General features: G+C 56.8%; 1 long non-coding RNA gene across 2 annotated transcripts; it reads right to left on the bottom strand.

Moving 5' to 3' along the window:
• Positions 1-3945: 3945 nt before the first annotated feature.
• On the bottom strand, positions 3946-6247 carry LOC136994406 (uncharacterized). Of its 2 annotated transcripts, none has more exons than XR_010886492.1 (2): positions 6151-6247; positions 3946-4498 (listed from the first exon to the last, which is right to left on the bottom strand). It is a non-coding gene; the product is annotated as an uncharacterized lncRNA (long non-coding RNA). The 2 variants fall into 2 exon arrangements; XR_010886493.1 differs by having other exon boundaries at positions 6155-6247.
• Positions 6248-11193: the final 4946 nt, after the last annotated feature.

Genomic DNA, 11193 nt, shown 5'->3' with positions numbered 1-11193 from the left:
CCCCTGCCCAGCAGGCCGAGGTGGGGGGAAGCGTGGGGAAATGAACCCTCCCCAGGGCACCTCTTGCCCCGTCCACAGGGGTGCAGGCCCTGGTGTGGAGGCTAGAGGCCTGTGGAGGGCTGTGAGCACCCTGGGAGTTTCTGCACCTCTTGTCCCTTGCCCCTTGCTGCTTTCCCTTGCCCACCCCACCCCCAAGGAGCCAAGGCATATATACCCATCGAGCCATAATTAGCAACAAGGAGGAGGGACTTCTCTTCTCGTCCTGGGGAAAAATGGGCTCTGCAGCTCCTAGATGCATTGCTGTGGGACTCCCTAAAGAACATGAGGTAGCCACACTAGATTCAGCTTGGGCTTTCCCTGTGAAAATGCTCTCAAGGCTCTTTGTGCTTCTTCCTGACCAGCAAAAGCTTCCCTTTTGCTTTGTGTGTGTGAGAGAGACTGAGGAGGAAGCAAGGAGGTGACAGCATGTTCATGGTTTTGGGTGGGCTTGTGAGAGATTCTGCTGCTGAAATAGGTACCAGGGCTCCTTTCCCTTTTCTGCCCGGACAGCTGTGAGGGTGGCCGGGCTCTTTAGACCCATGTAGCTCTTGAAAAGAAGGCACCTGGGCAATGCCTCCAAGGCAATAGGGGAAAGCTGCTTGCCTGTTTGGTGGCTGCTCCGGAATGGAAAGTGGGGGGAGGGGCTGTGGGGTGTGTGGGAGCCACGGAGATGGCCAGGGACAGTTGGGAGTAAAGCAGAGCTATGAGTGCTGTGCTCCAGCCACAGTGACCCTCCCCATGCCCCGCACTCTCATTTTACCCTGCCCTCACTCCCTGTCCCCAGCACACCAGGCTGACATGGGGAGGAGCGTGGAGGAATGAACACCCCCACACCTTTTCTCTGTGACAAGGGGCCCCCCAGGATTCCCCAGGCAGCCAAGGCTCCATGGGGCTAATGGGCACCGGGAGCAGGTCCTTGCTTGGTGCTGCAAGAAGGTGCAGGCTTGAGCGGTGTCCTGGCTCCAACTCCACTCACCCCAACCCCCAGCTCACCCCACACAACTCCTGCGAGGCTCAGTGGGGGACAACATTGTGGGATATCCTCTGAAGAAAGGGGAGACTGTCTTCTGTGTGCTCACCATGCTTGGGAGGGACCCCAAACTTCTTTTGGGATCCTTGTGCCTGCAGGCCAACACACCCCCTGGGATGAAGATGTGCCACGGTGTCATGGTCCTGGCTGGTGTCATCTTTTCAGCAGTGCTGCCAACCCTGCAGGCTGTCCAGCTCCTGTACGCTCCCTCTTCCCCTGGGTGCTCCAGCCTAGTCCCTTGGGTAGGAGGTGGGAAATGGAGGTTCAGAGGGTAAAGGGGGGGCAGGAGCCCACTGGAGCTAGGCACTTGAGGCTGAGAAGAAAAGGGGGGATGTCAGGCCATATTGTGAAAGCCAGGACAGTTGCAAGATGCCTTTTCAATCCTTCAGGGAAGGTCCTCAGTGTAAACATCAAATAATTCATTCAGAATGGAAGGCTCAGTTTTGTCCTTCCGGGATCATTTTTCATGACAAATGCCCTAACTCTGACTTTGTTTTCTCTGCGGCATTTAAGGTGTGTTGCTGTTTTGTAAACACACAGCGGCTGGTACATGCACATGCTCAACATGGCACCAGTATGTACCCAAACTAGGAGGCCACCTTTGGGAAGGTGGGGAGTAGCATGCATCCCCTTTAGGCCAGCTGATCTCCAGTGTGCCCTGGTTCCTTCCTGGAGGCTGAAGAGCCTGAGAGCTGGCCATGGCTGTTCCTGGGAAGAGGGTCCCTGGAGACAGTGGAGGGCAGGGAGTGTGAGGAGTAGATTTGGGAAGTGGGATCCCCCCACGATGCGCAGCGATGGCCCATCCCTCCCTGGGAGCTGCCCTGAACCCCTCCTGGCAGTCGCCTCCCCTCCAGCTCCTGCACCATGGATCAGCAGCCCCAGCAGGATGTTTGTGTCAGTCAGGGTGCATCCAGGTCTCCTGTCCCCATGGGAATGAATGGTCCACAAGTACTGAGCTGAGTGCCAGGGATGCAGAGTGCGCAGGACCAGAGTCTACTGAGCCCAGAGTTTGTCCCAGAAGGTGGTGGCTTGACCCTCCACAGTGGCCCCATACTTCTTCATATTACCTGATTGGCTGCTGATGTATGAGGCCCAGCTGGATCCATGGCAGAAGAGGTGCTCAGAGTCCCCAGGCACTCACAGCCCTCCACCAGCCTCCACTAGCTGCATGCAGGCCCACACCCCTGCGGACAGAGAGTGCAAAGAGCAAGGCAATGCATGCACAGGGCGAGAGGTAGGTCACTTGCCACAGTGGGGTCCGCTTGCCAGGGACATGGAGAACCAGCATCATCCCTCCACCTGGGGAAGCTCACTGGCCCCAGAAAATGACTCCCTCCTTGCGGCTGATCTTGGCCCTCTCCTGAAATGTCTCTGAAATCCTGAAAGCCTCCATCTCCCTGCCACAGCACCTGCTCCCCTGTGGGGAAGGCGATTTGCACGGGTGACTGCGCCCAGTGTGGAAGCAGAAAGAGCTGGACCCCAAGATGACTTTGCTTCTCTCTTGCTGTCCCCAGCCCCAATCCTGCTCTGCCAGTAACTGTCCTCTTTAATGAAATATTATGGGGGCTCTCGCATGATGTCACTTTGCTCCGCTAGTCTGGTCTTGTGCTCTCCTACTCCTCTCGACCTGACACAGCTCAAAGCAAACCTGCCCCATTAATACCATCAATCCCCTCAAGAATGTCAGTGACGGAGGAAGGGGCATGCTTGATGTATGCAGCCCGGTTCCACCACTGTATCCCCACCACAGCACCTAAAGCCCAGCCTTGTCTTCAGGGCAAAGAAAACACACCAGGAGTGGACCCTGCACCCTGCTCAAGCCCCATGCACTGTGGTTCCAGCACCAGGGGTCCAGTCCCGCTGTTCCCCAGAGACATAAGGTGATGCCCTGGGTGTCAGGGAATGCAGCTGCATGGAGAAGGGGTTGCTGGGGACGTCTCTGGTGATGCTGATCCTCTTTTGGAAGCGTGGGGCACAGTCTGTTTGCACACCTCCAAAAACTGCAGCTATCCACTCCTGGCTCTCTCCTGCTTTCTGCTTGTGCCAGTGCCCCACCAACATACCAGTGGACAGGGACACCCCAATCACAGCACACCTGAGGAGAAAGACTCTGAGCCCCTGCCCTATGCAGGGTCCAAAACTCACAAGCCTCAGCTGGGAACATGTGCCTGGAAATGAGCCTGAGAAGAAGCAGCAAATGAGCAAAAGCTGTGATGAGGGCAGAGAAGGCCCCCACTCTTGGGGAAACTAGTATTTCCATGTGCCTGCTCCTACAAGGAACCAGAACAAACACCAGGAGAAAATACCTAATCACTTCTGTGTCTTTGCAGGAACAGAGCTCTCACAAACACAGTAACACCCAATACAGTTAAAAACACAGCAGCAATGCTCTTACACTTGCCCACTTGGGAGCAGGACTAGAGCAACGAGGAAAAGCTGGGACAGGCTGGAGAGGAGGCCCCAGGAATGTGCATTCCACCCCACTGCTGCTTAGGTTCCCAGGAGTGCTCTCATCTGGATCATAGATCCTCTCACAGAGCTGCAGGTAACAGAGCTAACACAACACAGGTGATAGAGAGAGCCAACAGATGCAACAGTTTTGCAGCAGTAGGTGCAGAAGGGCACAAAGAAGGCATCCTCATCTCAGTCCAGACCAGCATTCATGGCCTCAGGTATGGTGGTGAAGCACCACAGAGCACTTTCCCCAGGGCCTGTTGGAGCAGCTGTCCCTGTCATGTCAGAGGCTTTGGTGCAGACAGAGCTTCTGATGGAGGACACAGCTCTGCAAGTCTTGGGCTGCAGGGAGTGCCTGGGGCCTCACCCTGAGGAGAAAGGAGGGGGAAAAAAAAGTAGAAAAACTCTACTACTTGCAGTGATGTAGTTCAGAGAGCACCTTTATTCTCACTCTCACACACACCCACCCCGCAGCAGCTGCAGGGGAAGCATGTCTGATGCACAGATCAGGCTGAGGCTTCCCTGATTACCATAAGTAAATGACTTATATACATTTCTTTGGTTGGTATAGTTACTATCTAACACTCCCTGGTTGGCTGTATATACAAGGCAGAGAACAAAGAGAATGGAAGTCTTCACTAGCAAACTCTGCAACTGCTAACCGGCTTTATGCAGTTTGAATTCCTGGCAAGCCAGGCAGGAGTTGGAGCATTTTATACAAAGCTCAAGGTTTCTTTCTTTGCTCTATCTTAAGATAGTGATTAGTAAAACAAAAAAATGAAGTTAGTCTTGCCACTATTGTTGATTGTCTTTTACCTCCACAGCTGAGAGACGGAGTGGACTGATACTGCCCATGAACACTTGGTTGCCCAGCTGGTGTTGGCAACAGGGTTTTGGCCTTTGGGGAATGTGCTCTGGGACAAACTCAGACTTCTCCTTGGCTCCTGATGAGCTCCATAAGCAGGAATGTTCCTCCTGCAAGGAAAAGTTGAGGAAGTCTCAGTTTCATCTTTTGGCTGCAAGTTTCAGTGCTGGAACTCGAGGAAAAAAAAAAATCCTGCAAGTGAGAGGAAGGTTATATGGGTGAGTAGAAAGGAAGATCGCAGAGGACTGAGGAGCAGTGTTCAGCATGGTTCTGTCTGCTGCATTTATGGTGAGTGACTGGCTGCTTTTTGTAAAGACACCGACACTGGGCAATGCGCACACTGGGAGGCTGCAGCAGCAGGTACACACATGAAGAGCCCAGTTTGGGAAGGACAGGGAATAACACGCACATCTCCCATGTCTCCTGCTTGCTTCCTGGAGCCTGGGAGGCCCAGCTGCTGGCCATGGCTCTTCCTGGAAACAGGGCCCCTGCACACAGGGCCGGGGAGGGAGAGAGATCAGGAGATCCACTCCAACCCCGGAGGCCCCTGCCTGACACCTGCAAAGGGCACAGGGCAGCACACGGGAGCATGCGAGGCTGGGAGGGAAGGCTCCAGGTCTGCCCCACAATCCAAGTACAAGGACACAGGAGTCATCCCAAAACATTTCCAGACCCCAGAGTTTTTGCCAAAAGCTCTGCCTGCCTGTAATGCCTGAAGCTGTAATGTCAGCCAGCCCTGGAAGGGCGGAAGAAAGGGGGCCAAAAAGGGGGCCAGCTGTACCTGAAGCATGTCAAACCACATCTTTCGTTTGGGCCACTGTCTTGCCCTTCACATGCCTGGGATGCTCTTCTTGCTCTCATGCTTGAAACTCTAATGGATCATAGTGTATGCTGTGCAGACACTGTGCACCAGAGCCTGCTGGTACCAGCACCTGTGCAAGTTCTGGAAAGGGACTCGAATCCATGGCAGGAGAGGTGCATGAAATCCCTAGGGCTTCTCAGCTCTGGGGGCAGACGGCAACACGGAACTCCCGGGCACCTTCCACTAGCCTCCAGCTGACCATGCAACTCTCCCAGGGAGGCTGCCAACCAGAGGTGGATGTCCTGGCATAAGCTGCTCCTCTCTCTGTGGGGGGATAGCACACTAGAAGGAGATGAGGGGCCCTGGGAGGAGGTTTTTGTTAGTGCCCAGACAGGTGTCCTGCTCCCATGGGAATGGCACAGAAGTGGCAGACACAGTCCCTGGGGAGAAGAGCGAGCAGGGCAAAAGACCGGTTGGCTGGGAACTGTCCTTGGAGGCAGAGGCTCACCCCTCCTGTGCTGCCCTGCACCAGATGCAGGAAGAATCGTAGCTGATGAAGGAGACCCATGCGATCCTGCCCTGGGCACCTGAGGGTACCTCCGGATATTGCAGACATCCACTACCGGATCCCTCCAGGATTCCACTTCTACCAGGGCGCCACAAAACCACCAGCTGAGAGGGACTCACCACAGGCAGCGCACCTGAGGGTGTGGGGCTCTGAACCCTGGACTTGTGCAGAGCCAATCCTCCAAGATGAGGAGAAGCACAAGAGCAAAGCTGCAATAACAGCCTAAGGCAACAAGTGTTTCTATTTCCATGGTCTTCCAGGGGATCAGGAGAAACACAGAGAGGAAACAGGTAGCCACTTCTCCAATCTGGAGGCACACCGCTCTCACACCCAGGAAAGTCAGGCACACAGGAACACGGCTAGGAAAGAGGCAGCAAAGCCCCGATACTCACTCACTTGGCAGCAGCAGCAGCAGCAGAGCACTGAGGAAAAGCTGGGCCATACTGGAGAGGAGGCTCAGGCAATGCACACTTCACCACACACCTCCGAACTTCCCAGAAGAGCTCATAGCTGCGTCATAAATCCTCTCACATCCCCAAACACTCCTCCCTCCTCTGCTTTTACCTGCAAGCACGGGAAAGGCCTGCTTTTGGAACCAGCTATTGCCTGGCGCCACCTTCCGATTTGTGGCTGCTTGGAGGAAGTGCTGAGCTGTCTGGACTCCCTCTCAGCCAGTTCTTGTTCCACCCTGCTCAAGACCTGCTCCAGTGTGAGCCAAGCACCACAGTAATATACCGCTGCATCCTCTTGCTTTGCTGCCCGGATCCTCAGCGTGAATCTGTTCCGGGAGCTCTCCACTTTCCCCTCAAAGCGACCCTGGAAACCCTCTCCATAGGCATTACCATACTGCCGGTAAATCAAGGTCAGAGAGCCCTGCAGCTTCTGCCGGTACCAGAACATGTAGTAGCTGCTCATGCTGCCTCCACGCATGCTGCACTGGAAGGTGCGTCCCTCGCCTTCTCGCACTGCCAGTTCCCCATGGTGTTGCTCCAAGACCACCTGGCCGTTGACTGCTGTGGAGAGCAAGAGGGAGCCGTGGTCACCTTGAGAGCGGGCAAGGGAGGGTGCAGCCCTGGTGGGGGCATTGCAGTGTCACTGGTCCAGCGGGAGCACTAAATCCTGCTCCTTCAACCCAATAGATAACGATGGTCAGAGGAAGAGCCCTGACACAGGAACCACGCCTTGTGAGCAGAGAGAGACACCACATTTCCCTGCCTGCCACATAGGCAGCTTGCAGGAGAGCTTGCCCAGGACGGGGCACAGGTGCCCGCAGGCAGCCCCAGTCCCAGCCCGCCGAGCCCCGCGCTCGCTGCCCTCCCTGCTCGCCTCTCACCTGCCGGCACCGCTGCCAACGACAAGGCCAGGAGCCAAGGCACCATCCTGGGCGGCATCAGGCCCTGCCGCGCCGGGGGCCGGGGCCGGGGCCGGCTGCGGGCAAAGCAGCCCCGGCGGGAGGCAGAGAGCAGCAGAGCTGAGCCGCGCTCGGCCCCGCTCCTGCCCGCACCGCGATCGCCGCCCCTCGCTGCGGCTGCGGCCGCGCCCACGACTCTGCCCTCCCCCCCGCCACGACCCGCCCCCCGCTGCCGCGGCCCCTCTGCGGGAGGAGAAGGGGGGCGCGGGGCCGAGCCGGGCTGCGTGGGAGCGGGCTGAGGAAGGTCCATCAGCAGCGAAGGAGCGCGGCGCCCCCAGAAGGCCACAGCAAGAGACTTTTCTGCCAGGACGGCTGCGAGGGTGGCCGGGCTCTTTAGACCTCTGTAGCCCTTGGAAAGAAGGCACCTGGGCAAGGCCTGCAAGGCAGCAGGGGAAAGCTGCTTGCCTGCTGGGGGGCTGCTGTGGAAAGGAAAGTGGGGTGAGGGGCTGTGGGGTGTGTGGGAGCCATGGAGATGGCCTGGGACGGTCAGGAGCAAAGCAGAGCTATGAGTGCTGTGCTCCAGCCAGAGCGAGGTCCGGGCCTTGGCCAGGCCCTACTTGGGCCAGCCCCAGGGATAGGTGGCAGCCCACAGGGTCCCCTTGCAGGACCCACCCCCCCCAATGCCCTGCACCCTCACCCTGCCCTTTCTCACTCGCCATCCCCCGCCCAGCAGGCCGAGGTGCGGAGAAGCGTGGGGAAATGAACCCTCCCCATGGCACTCTTGCCCCGTCCACAGGGGTGCAGGCCCTGGTGTGGAGGCTAGAGGCCTGTGGAGGGCTGTGAGCACCCTGGGAGTTCTGCACCTCTTGTCCCTTGCCCCTTGCTGCTTTCCCTTGCCCACCCCACCCCCAAGGAGCCAAGGCATATATACCCATCGAGCCATAATTAGCAACAAGGAGGAGGGACTTCTCTTCTCGTCCTGGGGAAAAATGGGCTCTGCAGCTCCTAGATGCATTGCTGTGGGACTCCCTAAAGAACATGAGGTAGCCACACTAGATTCAGCTTGGGCTTTCCCTGTGAAAATGCTCTCAAGGCTCTTTGTGCTTCTTCCTGACCAGCAAAAGCTTCCCTTTTGCTTTGTGTGTGTGAGAGAGACTGAGGAGGAAGCAAGGAGGTGACAGCATGTTCATGGTTTTGGGTGGGCTTGTGAGAGATTCTGCTGCTGAAATAGGTACCAGGGCTCCTTTCCCTTTTCTGCCCGGACAGCTGTGAGGGTGGCCGGGCTCTTTAGACCCATGTAGCTCTTGAAAAGAAGGCACCTGGGCAATGCCTCCAAGGCAATAGGGGAAAGCTGCTTGCCTGTTTGGTGGCTGCTCCGGAATGGAAAGTGGGGGGAGGGGCTGTGGGGTGTGTGGGAGCCACGGAGATGGCCAGGGACAGTTGGGAGTAAAGCAGAGCTATGAGTGCTGTGCTCCAGCCACAGTGACCCTCCCCATGCCCCGCACTCTCATTTTACCCTGCCCTCACTCCCTGTCCCCAGCACACCAGGCTGACATGGGGAGGAGCGTGGAGGAATGAACACCCCCACACCTTTTCTCTGTGACAAGGGGCCCCCCAGGATTCCCCAGGCAGCCAAGGCTCCATGGGGCTAATGGGCACCGGGAGCAGGTCCTTGCTTGGTGCTGCAAGAAGGTGCAGGCTTGAGCGGTGTCCTGGCTCCAACTCCACTCACCCCAACCCCCAGCTCACCCCACACAACTCCTGCGAGGCTCAGTGGGGGACAACATTGTGGGATATCCTCTGAAGAAAGGGGAGACTGTCTTCTGTGTGCTCACCATGCTTGGGAGGGACCCCAAACTTCTTTTGGGATCCTTGTGCCTGCAGGCCAACACACCCCCTGGGATGAAGATGTGCCACGGTGTCATGGTCCTGGCTGGTGTCATCTTTTCAGCAGTGCTGCCAACCCTGCAGGCTGTCCAGCTCCTGTACGCTCCCTCTTCCCCTGGGTGCTCCAGCCTAGTCCCTTGGGTAGGAGGTGGGAAATGGAGGTTCAGAGGGTAAAGGGGGGGCAGGAGCCCACTGGAGCTAGGCACTTGAGGCTGAGAAGAAAAGGGGGGATGTCAGGCCATATTGTGAAAGCCAGGACAGTTGCAAGATGCCTTTTCAATCCTTCAGGGAAGGTCCTCAGTGTAAACATCAAATAATTCATTCAGAATGGAAGGCTCAGTTTTGTCCTTCCGGGATCATTTTTCATGACAAATGCCCTAACTCTGACTTTGTTTTCTCTGCGGCATTTAAGGTGTGTTGCTGTTTTGTAAACACACAGCGGCTGGTACATGCACATGCTCAACATGGCACCAGTATGTACCCAAACTAGGAGGCCACCTTTGGGAAGGTGGGGAGTAGCATGCATCCCCTTTAGGCCAGCTGATCTCCAGTGTGCCCTGGTTCCTTCCTGGAGGCTGAAGAGCCTGAGAGCTGGCCATGGCTGTTCCTGGGAAGAGGGTCCCTGGAGACAGTGGAGGGCAGGGAGTGTGAGGAGTAGATTTGGGAAGTGGGATCCCCCCACGATGCGCAGCGATGGCCCATCCCTCCCTGGGAGCTGCCCTGAACCCCTCCTGGCAGTCGCCTCCCCTCCAGCTCCTGCACCATGGATCAGCAGCCCCAGCAGGATGTTTGTGTCAGTCAGGGTGCATCCAGGTCTCCTGTCCCCATGGGAATGAATGGTCCACAAGTACTGAGCTGAGTGCCAGGGATGCAGAGTGCGCAGGACCAGAGTCTACTGAGCCCAGAGTTTGTCCCAGAAGGTGGTGGCTTGACCCTCCACAGTGGCCCCATACTTCTTCATATTACCTGATTGGCTGCTGATGTATGAGGCCCAGCTGGATCCATGGCAGAAGAGGTGCTCAGAGTCCCCAGGCACTCACAGCCCTCCACCAGCCTCCACTAGCTGCATGCAGGCCCACACCCCTGCGGACAGAGAGTGCAAAGAGCAAGGCAATGCATGCACAGGGCGAGAGGTAGGTCACTTGCCACAGTGGGGTCCGCTTGCCAGGGACATGGAGAACCAGCATCATCCCTCCACCTGGGGAAGCTCACTGGCCCCAGAAAATGACTCCCTCCTTGCGGCTGATCTTGGCCCTCTCCTGAAATGTCTCTGAAATCATGAAAGCCTCCATCTCCCTGCCACAGCACCTGCTCCCCTGTGGGGAAGGCGATTTGCATGGGGGAGTGCGCCCAGTGTGGAAGCAGAAAGAGCTGGACCCCAAGATGACTTTGCTTCTCTCTTGCTGTCCCCAGCCCCAATCCTGCTCTGCCAGTAACTGTCCTCTTTAATGAAATATTATGGGGGCTCTCGCATGATGTCACTTTGCTCCGCTAGTCTGGTCTTGTGCTCTCCTACTCCTCTCGACCTGACACAGCTCAAAGCAAACCTGCCCCATTAATACCATCAATCCCCTCAAGAATGTCAGTGACGGAGGAAGGGGCATGCTTGATGTATGCAGCCCGGTTCCACCACTGTATCCCCACCACAGCACCTAAAGCCCAGCCTTGTCTTCAGGGCAAAGAAAACACACCAGGAGTGGACCCTGCACCCTGCTCAAGCCCCATGCACTGTGGTTCCAGCACCAGGGGTCCAGTCCCGCTGTTCCCCAGAGACATAAGGTGATGCCCTGGGTGTCAGGGAATGCAGCTGCATGGAGAAGGGGTTGCTGGGGACGTCTCTGGTGATGCTGATCCTCTTTTGGAAGCGTGGGGCACAGTCTGTTTGCACACCTCCAAAAACTGCAGCCATCCACTCCTGGCTCTCTCCTGCTTTCTGCTTGTGCCAGTGCCCCACCAACATACCAGTGGACAGGGACACCCCAATCACAGCACACCTGAGGAGAAAGACTCTGAGCCCCTGCCCTATGCAGGGTCCAAAACTCACAAGCCTCAGCTGGGAACATGTGCCTGGAAATGAGCCTGAGAAGAAGCAGCAAATGAGCAAAAGCTGTGATGAGGGCAGAGAAGGCCCCCACTCTTGGGGAAACTAGTATTTCCATGTGCCTGCTCCTACAAGGAACCAGAACAAACACCAGGA

The sequence above is a fragment of the Apteryx mantelli genome, chromosome 28, assembly GCF_036417845.1.
Source record: "Apteryx mantelli isolate bAptMan1 chromosome 28, bAptMan1.hap1, whole genome shotgun sequence".
Lineage (NCBI taxonomy): Eukaryota > Metazoa > Chordata > Aves > Apterygiformes > Apterygidae > Apteryx > Apteryx mantelli.
Note: the sequence above shows the minus strand (reverse complement) of the source record. Positions and strands in the feature narration are given on the sequence as shown.